Below are 13,349 nucleotides of genomic sequence, written 5' to 3'. Positions count from 1 at the left end.
TACATTTTAAATTTGAGTAATGACAAGTTGTTAACACTGAAAAGTGTTAGATTTGAGTAAAACTTGTGTTCAAGAAAAGTTTGTTTTTGAACAATATTTAATGACAAAGAATGAGTAAAAACAAAGCACTTTTTTTCTTCATCACAACTGCAAAACAAGGTTTTAAAATTGGCACTCTGCATCTACTCAAATAAAAGTATTTGTACTCAATCTTGGTCTGAAAAAAAGTGGTATTGTGTATAATGTACATTGCAGAATGCAGATATAAACAAAGATGACGGTCACGACTGTTCAGTAAGATGATTTTTTTCAGATTTTGTTTTTGCTCGTTCTCCTCGTATGACACTGATGCCATAGCGCCGTTGTTGTGTCATTTTGCTCCTTGTTTTTACACTGGAGCCTATAATAAAAACAAAAAACAAAACAAGCCACCACTTGAAAGCAACCGACAAACATAAGCGCTAAATTGCTTTGCTCATATTGTACTGAGCAATTTGATTTTTTCATGTCACAGTATGTCTCATTCGATGCGATGGTTATCTTCACCCTTTTCCCTTTTCTGTTCAGCCACACACACACACACACACACACACGCACACACACACACATGTTTGTTTTACTATTTTTGTGGGGCCATCTCATTGACATAATGCATTTGCTAGCCCCTTCCCCTAACCCCAACCATCAAAAATGATTGCCTACCCCTTTTCCTTACTCTAAACTCAACCATAGCCCAATTCAAACCTAAACTCTAAAACCAAGTCTTGACCCTCAAAAAGAGGTCTAAACTTGTGGGGCCCAGCCAAATGGCCCCACGTGGACGGGTGGGCCCCACAACTCTGTGAAATCCCGGAATGAGCCATTGAAGTCAATCCAGTTATATTTAATGTGTACCAACTCACAACTGAAGTTATCTCTAGCCACTTTACAGATGGAGCAGGTCAAGAACCGCACACTCCCCATATGTTCAAGAAAACTGCCTCAAACCCACATGAGCAGGAGCTTGGCAATGAAGACCAGGAAAAATTTCCTCTGAGGAAGAAACCTCCAACGAAACCGCGTGGTCTTGTTTTTTTTAGCTCGAACAGAACAACAGGTACGACAACAGCCGTATGACAACAGCAATAGTTGCATGGTGACAGCAACAATTACCATGACCTCACTTATCAAGTCAGTAAACATTCCAACAAACATTCCCACATCTTGACCTCATTTCATTGTTTAGGGTGGATTGGAACCAATTTTTGGGAATACTATCAATTGTGTATGAAGCTATACAGTATTCCTTAAAAAATAAATAAATAGCTAAATAAATAGCTAAATAAATAGCTAAATAAATAGCTAAATAAATAAATAAATACAACTGCCAGCTGGAATAAAAGCAGAGGGCTGCTGCTCATCCTCCCTCACATTGAGCATGCAGAACAGGAGACGAACACATGTTAATTTATTGTAACAAAAATGTTGATTTTCATGCACTCTCCTCTTCAAATATTTATGGGCTAGACTTGCGTTTCAACATGCATCAAAGGCTTATAAAGATATGCAAATATGTCTGCATTGCTGCCCCCCCCCCCCCCACTAACATGCCGGACTATCTTTTGAGTGCAACCATGTCAACACTCTACATCTGTCAATACAACACCATTACCGTCCATTCATCTCGCTGCTCAGGTTAAAACTTTGTTAACAAACTAAATTTAACAACTTTTTTTCACATCAAATTTCAAATTGAGCAAAAAAAACCCAAAACATCTGGATGGTTTGAATGCACTCATTAAGTAACTTTTTTTTTTCCGTTAGTTTTTTTGCATACATTATTGTCCTGATCTCATCTCTCCCAACTTTTTTCACTAGTAATTACCAACTCAAAAAATACTTCAAGTACTACCATGTCCGCATCAAAAATGAGGGTAAACGTATAGTTGACATTTTTTGTGGGCCACTCTACCATTTTGCAGTCAGTTCTTACAGTAAATATATTAAACTAAAAAACTATTCAAATGTACTAAAATGATTCAATTAAAATGCATTGCATATACAAGTTATTAAAATGTTTACTTAAATTAATGTTTGAAATCAAACAGTCCATTTAGTGTACTGGATATATATATAAAAAAAGTTGAATCCACTGACTGCAGGACGTCTCAATGCATTACCAACAGTGACCAAAAGGTGGCGCATGAGGCACGTCAAACATGCATCTGAAACCTGCGAGTCACAGATACAGTTAAGTTAGCGCTAAATAAATTGTATGGGAATCGTTACATGAGCTCGATTTTATATATGCATGTGGGTTATATTGCTATTAAAATTGGCACCATAACATAATTTTATAATGAGAGTCTTCAAGTTCACACACAATTGCTAAAAAAAAAAAAAAAAAGTTAATTTGACTTTTTCTATTTTTTATTTATTTCAATTATATTAATATAACTTTTTGAGATCACTTGGTTTGAATATGGGGGGGCTCGTGGTCACGTGTGAGGCGTTAACAGTGGTGGGACATCTGAGCTTTGGTGAGTTTAGGGGCAAATTATGCAAGCGCGGGATTGTGATTTGATGTGGTGTCCTTGAGTTGTACATTCAACTCTCTTCCCCTCTACTCACTCTTTCAGCTCAATGTTACTCTACAGATAAGAATCAACATTTTTTTCTCCTGATGGCTCATCAATGTGTAAGTAATAATTTAATATTCCTTCATATTCAGTTTTCTTATTAAGGTACGTCCGGTTATTTATGCGCACCCTGCTCCCCCAAAAAGTTTCTTGTGCTTTATGAATTGAACGCGTTTATAATATAATCTGGAAAATGAGAGGTAAACTTGATGATTTAAAAAAAACTAAACCAAATATGATTCCTAATAATTTTATACTTGTTTAATCTGAAAACAACAGACTACGGAATTGATTTGGAACGTGACAATTGACATGGTGGTTAAAACTTTAAAGTGGAAATAGCCTATATATTTTTTTTACAATTTAATGACCAATTGCCATGCTGTATAATAATAATAATAATAATCTTCGTGGAATAGCCGAAATTATTCAGTTATTGCCTCATTTGGAACATTTTTGTGGCGTGTATTTTTCCGTTTATGTGCTATTTCTAAGACATGTTCTTGATGTTATTTCCAGTTGCGATTATGGAATGCAACTGAATAATACGACATTTAAAATATATTGACTGAAGTTTTTAAAATAAAGAAATCCACGTCGGCTACTCTGACAAATGTATGAGCCGCATTTAGAAGCTCTGGACAGCTTCACATCATTTATCGTGCAGATATTCTCAAGAAAAAAACTTGTAATGATTTTTGACGAAGTTGTGCTGCAGAAAAGAATAGAATATAAAGCCTTTCGTCACCGCATAATACACACAACAACATTGGGGCGCAACTCCCTGTTTGTGGTAGCATTTTTTCATTTCTTCTTTCTTTTTTGTGTGTGTTTTTTTTTGTTTTAACACTTCCATTCTTTCTTTCCTCGTCTGTCCACTGCAAGCTTTATTTTAGTAGTCTTATTAAAGCGACTCGCTCGCGCTCATCTGGTAGGAGGAGGAGGAGGATGGAGGAAGATGATGGAGGGAAAGAAGGAGGAGTAGGTGGGGAGGGGTATTGAGGAGGAGGAAGAAGTCCTCCCTCCCTCCAGATCAATGCCCTGGCCACTCACTTTGTGATGTCTCGCGTGGGGGGAAATGCTTTGAATACCTGCGACAGGGCAGCGAGCATTGATTGTTGAGATTGACAGCACGAGAGAGAGAGAGGGATAGAGAAAGAGAGAGAGCGAGCGAGAGCGAGCGAGAGAGAGCGAGAGAGAGAGAGAGTGAGAGTTTGAAAAAGAGGGAGGGAGATAAAGAAGAGAGCAACAAAAGCTATACTTGTACTTTTGGACAGCGCAACTTCGGCGAGTGCATGCGGGACCTCTGATTCTGATGCCGGCGCCGCGTTGACAAAAAAAAAAACAACAAAAACGAACAACAACGACAACAAAGAAGAAGAAGACTTTTTAATTGTACCATTCATTCACTTGTATTTTTGTTACGACACGGAGAGGACACACGCGCCGCGTTCTCCTCGACTTACGTCGTCAAGGTAAACAACTCCTTTTACTTGTTACCCCCACATGTTGTCTACTTGTTTGTTCCGCCATTCTGATTTAAAATCAACTCGAAGCGTGGTTTTAAAATAAATTAGTTAATTAAACTGTCCTTTGCGGCGTGTATTTAAAACAAACAAAAAAACAAAACCTTAACTCGCTAGCCACAACAAGCTAGGTGCGCACGAGACAAGTGATGACTCAGATGCGTTTGCTTTCACTCCAACCTCTATAAACTCACCTCCAAACTTGACTCTCCTCACTTAATTCACTTTTAACGCTGTTCCGTGTCACGGTTTGTCTTTGAGTCGCGGAGCGTACCCATTTCCACGCGGACACCGGCTTGAAACTCCCAATCTGATAACTTGTTCGCCACGCGCGACATCAATGACAGCGGCATTTCCCACTTGATCCTGAATGTGTCATGCCAGTGGTTAAGTTGCTTTTTGACACCTTCACGTGTATCACGCAACTTTTCCGGTACCGCAGTATTCGCCAATCATTGCGGTGAAACGCACGCGCGAGACCCCATACGCCCGCCGCTCCGCTCGTGTCTCATCGCACACGACTCTCTTACCCAAAAACTAAATTTTTTACTATCTTTTTTTCCTCCTTCTTCTTCTTAAATGACAGACGGCATCCGCGTTTAGCCTGGGAATGAACGCGCTCTCCCTTCACTTTCCCAGAGGTCGGGGGAATTGACCTGTTAAGAATGCACAAGTCATAAATTAAATTGAACAATCGCAGGGCTTGCCCATTTACAGAAGATGCCCTTGCACGCAACTTTTCTCCATTTAAGAGCAAAAACCGGCAACTCGGCGATCTGACGACTGTATGCTGAACTTTGTGGAAAATGCAAATAAGCTGCTAACATTAAAATGAATAAATAAAAACAACAACAAAAAACGAGTAAATGTTTTCTTGCACTTTTCTTTAAATTAAATAATTACATCTCACGTGAAAAAAAAACGTTTCAGGTTGCAGTGTGCACAAAAGTGTATTTTGGAGCAGTAGAAACACAGATATTGTTTATTAGAATGAATTATAATTGTGTATGATTAATAATAAATTGAATATGGGAATTAAAGTAACTGCACAAAATTAATTTGAGACCTTTTTGAGGGGCCTGCTACTTTTTATTAGTTAGTTTCAAACACAGGACCACATATTGTAATTACACTTTTTTTTGTCTTTCTATTGTTTTACATTTAAACTTATCATTCATGTTTTACGACACGCTCCATGCAGGGAGCAATTCAGTGGACACCTACAAATTCTCCGGCCCCATATAGCATTTTTTTTTTTAAAATTCAAAACATAATCAATTTAATTCGCGCATTAACTTTATGCAATTGCCATTTCTTTGACAACACGCGGTAGTGCGCAGCCGTGAAGTTTCCACATAAGGTAAGGTGGTCGTGCGGACACCAAACGCACACGTCTAAATGGCACATGTATAATTAGACTGCCCATTCAGCACATTGTTGTGATGGCAGCGCAGGCTCATGAGTGCACGCAGAGTGCACAAACTTCACGCACATTTTCTTCAATACTGATGCTTTGCTGTAAATGCTTTTCTTGTGTTGCAGCAAATGATGTCTCAAACGTGCGTTTCATTTGCGGTAAAATTTGCTCGATTGATAGAGGAACGCCACACTCACGTCACTTGCCTTTACGTCACATGTTTGTCATTTGAAATTGATTGTCGAGTGTGCTTGAGAGTCCGAGCAGCACTTGAACTCAGCATATAAAATGAAGGAGATATTTACATTTTTTTTTTTTTTAGGGCTGACAGGCATGAGGGGCACCTGGCTCACTTGTCTAAACATACCCCGCATTCTAAGTCCAATGTATCGCTTTTACAAGAGGAACTTTTGCCCCGTACCATCATATATTGCTATAAAAACCGTTATTAGGCACTGATCTCAGTATACAGTTGTTTAGTCTAAGTGCCACAAACTACATTTCCTTGAAGATCTACAGGTTTGATTCACTTAACAGGAGCTTTTTGAAGAAAAAGTATAGATGTGAGGAGGAGGAAGAGTGCATTTTATCACATTGCTGGTACACATTTCTCTGAATAAGTACACCGATTTTGGTCCTTGCTCCTCTCTCTGAGATGCTCAAAATAATTTGTACACTAAAACAGTTGTGTGTTGTTGAATTTCACAGCTGTTACATTTTTGTAAACCACCCTATTAAAACATTGCAATCGCCAACTTTAAACAGTCGCTATGCATAAATAATTTTTAAATGACATTACAGCACAGTGTGAGTGAGTTATTACTACTATGAAAAATATTTCTGCATCATCGTCAATATTTTGGCTTGGATGATTGAATGTGACTATTACTCTAATTAAGGATTGCCTTGCGAGTGTGCGTATGAGTATAAACCTAGCTTGTGATATGGATGTGAGATTTCACAATCATTTAAAGCAGCATCCAAGTGACAGGACATGTGTGGTGAAGTGTGGCCACAGCACACTGGAGTGTGTGCGTGGGTGTGTGTGTGCGTGCGTGCGTGTCTTCGGATGGCGGCTGGAGGGGCTTCTCCTGTTCTTTGTGGTATGAGAGAGCAGGGTAAACAAGATGGCGAGAGGTAAACAACAGCAGGCCTGGTAAAGTTCCAGCAGAAGGCTAGCAGATAATAAATGTGGCGACACATGTTGTGACATCTGTCTTAAGTGTTAACCAATTTGCAGACACAAGATTTCCGCAAGGATCCAAAGTGACGTCGAATGTATAATCTGTCCCTTCCGGCGAGAAGTTGCTGTGAGAGTCGTGATGCTCTCATTCGGGTATATGCTAGGACTGGGCTGTATGTTTCTTCATAACATTGTGCATGTGTGCATTAATGAAGCAGCAAGCCGCAGTTGAAAACAGCACCTACAGTAAGAGTGCAAATGGAGAACAGCAACCAGGTTATGGTTCTTCTCCATCATTGCTTACAAACCTTTTGCATCAAGTACCAGTTTTCTCGACAGTAGTGTAGAAGGCCTTAAATGGTCATCAAAAAACGGGACAGCGGTTAAAAAGCAAATGGTGCTTAAAGGCAAAATGTAACTGTTTTGTAAGTTAAATACAACTGAACTGTACTTAAGCAATGTTTCTGCGTACCACTAGAGGGAGCCTGCGTGCCACTAGTGGTACACGCACCCCACTTTGGGAAAGTGCTGTGAGTGAATAACACAGAATTGTCGACATAAAGGATTAAAGATGAAAAAAGAAAAATCTAAATATGTGCGTCTTCACAGGATTCATCTAATTGCGCGAGTAACTTAAGTGGCCCATTTTGGCCTGTATCATTCATTCTCCCACCCAATGTTTTTCTAAAAAATAATTGGCCATTTTCCTTTAGTCCATAGCATAGTTGCGCATATAATTAAGGTTGACTTCAAAATGCAACAGTCCAGCCTCTGTTGATTTTTATGATTTTTTCCCCCTCCATTTTACACCGCACATTAATATGTAGAGTTAATTGGACAGGCCTTGGCGGGTGTGTATTTCTGACACAGGTCTTGGCTGGTGCGGGTGCAGGAATTAGCCGGGGTGATTGTTTCTTATGAATCAGACGAGCACTTGTACAGCGGTTCTGTGAGGATGCTCGCCTTGATTGCCACATCAAAGAGAAACACGCAGCAGCCGGGCAGTAATTAAAATGTGTTGGATTTTGGAGTGCCTTTACACACACACACACACACACACACACACACGCTCACACACAATTTAGAATAATTTCTCGGACACTTACCCTAAGCCAGTGTTAACCTTAAACTACTTCCTCGGCCTTAAAATGTAGCTAAATATTGACATACTGAGGATGTAATTTTGTCCCCAGAAGGGAGGTGAGTCGCCGCAATGGCTGTGTAAACACTTATGTCCCCACAACATGAACAATACACGCACACACGCACGGACACACAGGCGACATGCAGACCAAGGCTGAGAACTGTCAGGTTGTGTAAAAAGCGCGCAGGTGGTTGAAAGTGAATTTTAAACAAACACTCATGTCAGTCGGTGTTCATTGTGCAGACATTTGCTTATGAAATCCAAAGAGAACAAGTTAGTCTTCTCCCCTTCTGGCAACCATTTGAAAGCGTTTGTGTAATTATTTGTACCACAGACACACTCATGTTTTCACTGCTTACTGACGCTAACCTTTATGCGCAACGTATGTGAGTGTCCTGCCACTTGGTTAGGGTTGAGCAATTAATCAAATTGAAATCGTGATGTAGTGGAATGCATTTTTCGAATGGCAAATGCTACAATTTGGAAAGAAGAAAAATATATTTTGGTCTGTTGTTAGACTTCTTTTTTTTTTTTTTATATAGCCCTACATTTTTAAAATGTTATTTTTTTATTTATACAGTGTCTAGATAGGTTCAATGCTAAAGGAGTTCAGTCCACATGTTTGATGAAGCCAAAGATTTGTTTGCATTATTGATTTATGACTCGCTGACGTATGTTTAGGGCACACTTGTTTCATAGGATTTTGTGAAACTGTTGTAGTGAACGCTTAAGAGGCTGCAAGTGAAAGTGTTTTGTGTCTAATTAAGGAAGATAAAAATGTGTAATTGGTCGTTCATCTGGCTTTATTTTAGTGAGTCTACTCTATAAGACCAACACATTTACAGTATGCATAACAAATCTGATATTGCCCATTGCCTGTGTTTGCAAATAATAATACTAATCACATATTAGATTGCAATTACAATTGCAATATGGAGGAGCAAAAATCTATTTTTCAAAATCATTCAGGATCTCAATAACATACAGTGACCCCCGTAATGGAATGTCAGTATTGCCACAAAGAAGGAGTGATCAATACGTTCCATGTCTTGCTGGAATCGCAGCTCTGCAGACCCGCTCTTGTGTCCCGTGAGGGAATAAGGCAAAAGAGATTAGTGTAATGTTAGCAGATGCAGCTCGCACAAAAGGCGTCACGGCAACCCTCGCGATCCCTCGCATTATACTCGGATCAGGTCTTCTCGCAGACGAGCCGGTGCTTCGGAAAAAGTGTTGAAGGACTCGGCACTCGAGTCCTTCACGTGAACTGGCACAGGCAGCTGTAAGATGAGATATATCCCCTTAAAGCCTTCACCTTGTGTGAGATGGACGGTGCGTACACATAGCACAGGGGAGCCTGCTCTCGCAAGAATGTAACGTTTGCTGTGGAAAGCAACCAGTGACATACTGCACTTACAACTCCTTGATGCCAAACGGTTTGAAATTCAATCATGTTTGTTGCAAAATGCAGTACGGCACTAAAGGTGGACCAACGTAACGCATTCCAGGATGACTTGCTCATTTTTGGATATAAAATGTACTGAGCATCCAGTAAAAGAGATGCGACTTTGGTGTGTCAAAATAATGTTCATTTACTGCTCTGGGGTCATCATCACAAGGCTAAAACATTTGAGTTAATCCTAAACATCAGAATTTTGTGTTGGTGATACAGTATGCTTTTCTCATGTACGTTCACAGCTCACAATACCATATTTAGCTTTCCAATGTTTCCAAGATGCAAAAGAGGATCATTGTAGCTCCCCTAACACAAGTCTCCCCTGTCTGTGCGCTTACAAATGATGTAGTAGGTGAACGCTGACAGACGACCGCGTATCTGCCAGCTTGATCTGACATGAGATGTAAAATATGCTCCACGGTTGTGACTTGGCCTGCCAATCTGGCCTCTTCTCTCCCAATTACAACCATAAAGACGCTGGAAGCCATTTTTATTGGCACGTGAACGTTTTCGCATTCAGCTCGACGACGCGATGCGTTGAGTGGTGGTACTGTAAGTGGTGTTCACTTGTGTGTGTGTGTGTGTGTGTGTGCACACAGAGGGAGATTGTTGTCCTGTGAATAATTCGAAGCTTCAATTTGAATCTGTACGTATACATTTGGGTCATTGACGGATAGGGTTTTTACCAGACCCAGCACAGTTATTTTATTATAAAAACACTAGAAATATGTATTCTTTATTATTATTCACTTCTATCTACAATTTTACTATTATTTACAATTTAACACGTCTATAATTTAGGACACACATGAGGCTAATAATTAGCCATCCATACAAAACAAATTAGCTAGCCACACAATAAAAATTCTAATGACAATATTTATTTGCTTGACAAAATTATTTAATAATAATAATAATAATAATAATAATAATAATAATAATAATAATAATAATAATAATAATAATAATAATAATAATAATAATAATAAAAATACAACATTTCCGGTCATACCACTTGATGTCCAAATATGACCATTATGCATATACGTATAGCTCAACTTAATCTTGAACTATCTACTTCGAGTGTTATAGGGATGCTGCATATTTTCTGGATGGAAACAAATATCAGTGAAAAACTTTCATTGTGAAGCAGCTAATGTGACATGTAAAACAGACGGGGGAAGTTATGGAAAAGACAGGACATACTGGGCTAGAAATCAAATTTGTGATTGTTATTCCAATGGAACGCGCTAATGCCAAATATAAATCAACGTGACAAAGAGCGAGGAGGTGGAAAGGGTCTTGTGGCTCAACTTCTGATGATGTAAACCACAGTGTCTCCTTTTGCCGAGTTTTTTTTTTGTTTCTGATTAATTTGTTTTAACACCGACTTGGACGTGTAACAAGGATATGTGATATGTGAGAAAATGTATCTTCTCTTGCCTCGATGAAATGATTGAAGGCATTGATGATGAAATGACGGCCCAAGAAATAAAGTGACCTCAGACTCTTGTGTACAAGTTTCTAAAGTCATTATTTAGTCTTACCGATACACTAACTTATGACTTAGTCATTCTTTTTTTGGAGTGGTTAAATTGTAGCAGTCTGGATGATGTGAATATTATATTGTATTACGCATATCTCTGCATATCTCAAGAATAGATTAATTTCAACGATATTCTATGTAAAAAGAAACACATGACATGAAGTCCCTGTTCCACTGTCTTGTGTTTGACAAAAAAACATGTGAATCACGAGTCAAAGGGAAAATGCTGTAGCTTACGGTAAATGTACATCAGTTTTAGTAGTGTTAGAAACATGCAATCATGCTACACATAGCTGAGGGGGTTTGGTATTTTGAGAAGCATACTGTAAAGTAAACAACAACCTTCTGTTCTAAATAGCAGACTTTTACTCTCTCATTACGTATGCTTGTCACCTGATTCAACGGTGATGAGATGCAGTGACTTTCCATGTTCATGTCGGACGCTCGCAACGTATCAAATCAAGAATCGGCTGGGAGTGAAAATGTCTGAAAACGCATGAACTTTAATTACATGTAAAAAAAAAAAGAATGCGAGTGAACAATTATCAACTTTAAAAGCAAGTGGGGAAAAAAAATGCCCTGCCTAACAATGAATTTAAGAAAATATTGGATTGCTGCACGTTTATAAGCAAAGTGCAGCTGTGGTAAGGAAAACCCAGAGAGCCCGAAGAATAAAGCCAAGAAAGAAAGTTCTGCTATAATCACTTTCTTGAATGGGACTAAAAAAAGAGAAATCTGCTGAAATGATAGAGAAAGCTTGTGGTTTGGCCCTTGCTGTAAATTTCCCATGAGCCTCTTTGACAATCTGAGGGGATAGCCACTCTGGCACACGACACCAGCCCGCATAGAGAACACACACACCCACACCCACACATGCAAAGCACACACCCCCACACACACACATCATCAGAGTAAGCTTGTTGAAGGGGGGGCGGATGATTGGCACATAAACGGAGGGGGTCTTAGATGGGAGGGGGCTGTTGGACATGAGAGGCAATGCTAAACCGGATTTTCTCAAAAATCTTACAGACCTTTGCTGAGGTCAATAGAACAACAACGTGGGATGTTCTTTAAAAAAAAAACACACACACACACACGAAACGGATATGATACACTAATTACAAAATGTTTGCAATTATTCAAAGTGGACTTTTTTTGAACTGACTGTTTTACAACCACAACCATATGACGCTGTGACCTTACGCCGTATATTGTCTCAACAGCAATGTACGCAGACTATACATTAGCAAGCAATGTATCAATGTAAAAGCTTGGTTTCAAACTGAAGCTGTGCAAGAGAGCACAAACACTTCCCCTAGTTCTGCCCTTTAAATGTATATGTTTAACACAAAGTATCGGGTATGTCTGTTGCTCTGTCATTGGCCTGTTGCGCATTTTTCCGCAAATGTCATTCAAATAAGGTAGTTTGCGTGTAATTCTCGCTACTGTTTGAAGCATGGGGAAAGTTACCATCGAGGGTTGAGGTAAAGATAATGAAAGAATATCGAATGTTGTACAGCAGCCAAAGTTGACCTCGAAAATGTGGAACCGATTCCAACAGAATGTATATGAAGGCAGAGTATAAGAAGCACGGTTCCACTCTTCCAACACACATGCACGGAGCTGGTTGTGGTTGTGTGTCAATAGGGAGCAAAGCTTTATGTTCTTGGTTAGGGGTGGAGCTGAGGATAGACCGGGGAGGTACAATGTTCCTCCTCATCCTCAAAAAAGCTAAATTTATTGGTTACCATCTGCAGGGTGGAGGAGTTTGGGTTATGGTCAGGCCAAAGAAAGGCTTCTAATTAAACAGTCATCATTATCAACTTGTGGCCAGTGATCATCATCTCCAACACTGGTTGTCCAAGATGAACATGGGATCGTTGAGGCTTCACTTGAGGCCAATGAGGGCCTGAATTAGAATAGAAGAAACAGCGGAGAAAAGCGCTAGCAAGAATGTTTTTTTCCAATCTTGGCTGGATAGGCTACGCGAGGCCGTGCACCAAATCAGGTTTAAACAATTACCCGACATCAGAGAAACCAGTAAAGCCTCACTGCTGGCTGTACTTCCAACGTCCAAAGCCTGGGCTAAGCTTTCGCTAATTTCAATTAGCCTAAGAAGGTCTGCCTTCGGTATGACTGCCGCAAGAGAAGCGCTCCTTTCGAGTTTGACAGACCCTTAATTTATTATTTCATGGTCTGATGTGTGAGTGACACAGAGGCGCTCAGAGAGAATGGGGAAAAAGCTTATTAGGACCTAATTAGAAGCCTGTGATTAAGGGGAAAGTGACTGTGATTAGGTGACCCGCAGATCATGTGGCAACATTGATGAATATTCAGAAGACTGGATTTATTAGTCTGGCTGGGTTTCGTTGACTGGGGGACACTAGGCTAGACTAAGAGGTCGCCAACCTTTTTGAAACTGAGAGTTACTTCTTAGGAACTGATTAATGCACAGGCTACCA

General features: G+C 39.6%; 1 protein-coding gene across 4 annotated transcripts in view; it reads left to right on the top strand.

The window, feature by feature from the left end:
* The first annotated feature begins 2,656 nt into the window (after positions 1-2,656).
* Positions 2,657-13,349, top strand: part of sox6 (SRY-box transcription factor 6) — a 158,724-nt gene continuing 148,031 nt past the window's right edge. For 3 of the 4 annotated variants that reach the window (XM_086071361.1, XM_086071360.1, XM_086071358.1), the window contains exon 1: positions 3,656-4,093. The gene's annotated coding sequence lies outside the window, so the exon portion shown is untranslated. Of the gene's footprint in view, positions 2,678-3,655; positions 4,094-13,349 lie in introns of those variants that run through there. The other variant, XM_086071359.1, reaches the window with a different exon arrangement.

The sequence above is a fragment of the Leptonotus elevatus genome, chromosome 3 (assembly GCF_054856555.1).
Source record: "Leptonotus elevatus isolate MCC_2025b chromosome 3, RoL_Lele_1.0, whole genome shotgun sequence".
Lineage (NCBI taxonomy): Eukaryota > Metazoa > Chordata > Actinopteri > Syngnathiformes > Syngnathidae > Leptonotus > Leptonotus elevatus.
The sequence above is the reverse complement of the archived record's forward strand: the minus strand, read 5'-3'. Positions and strand labels throughout refer to the sequence as shown.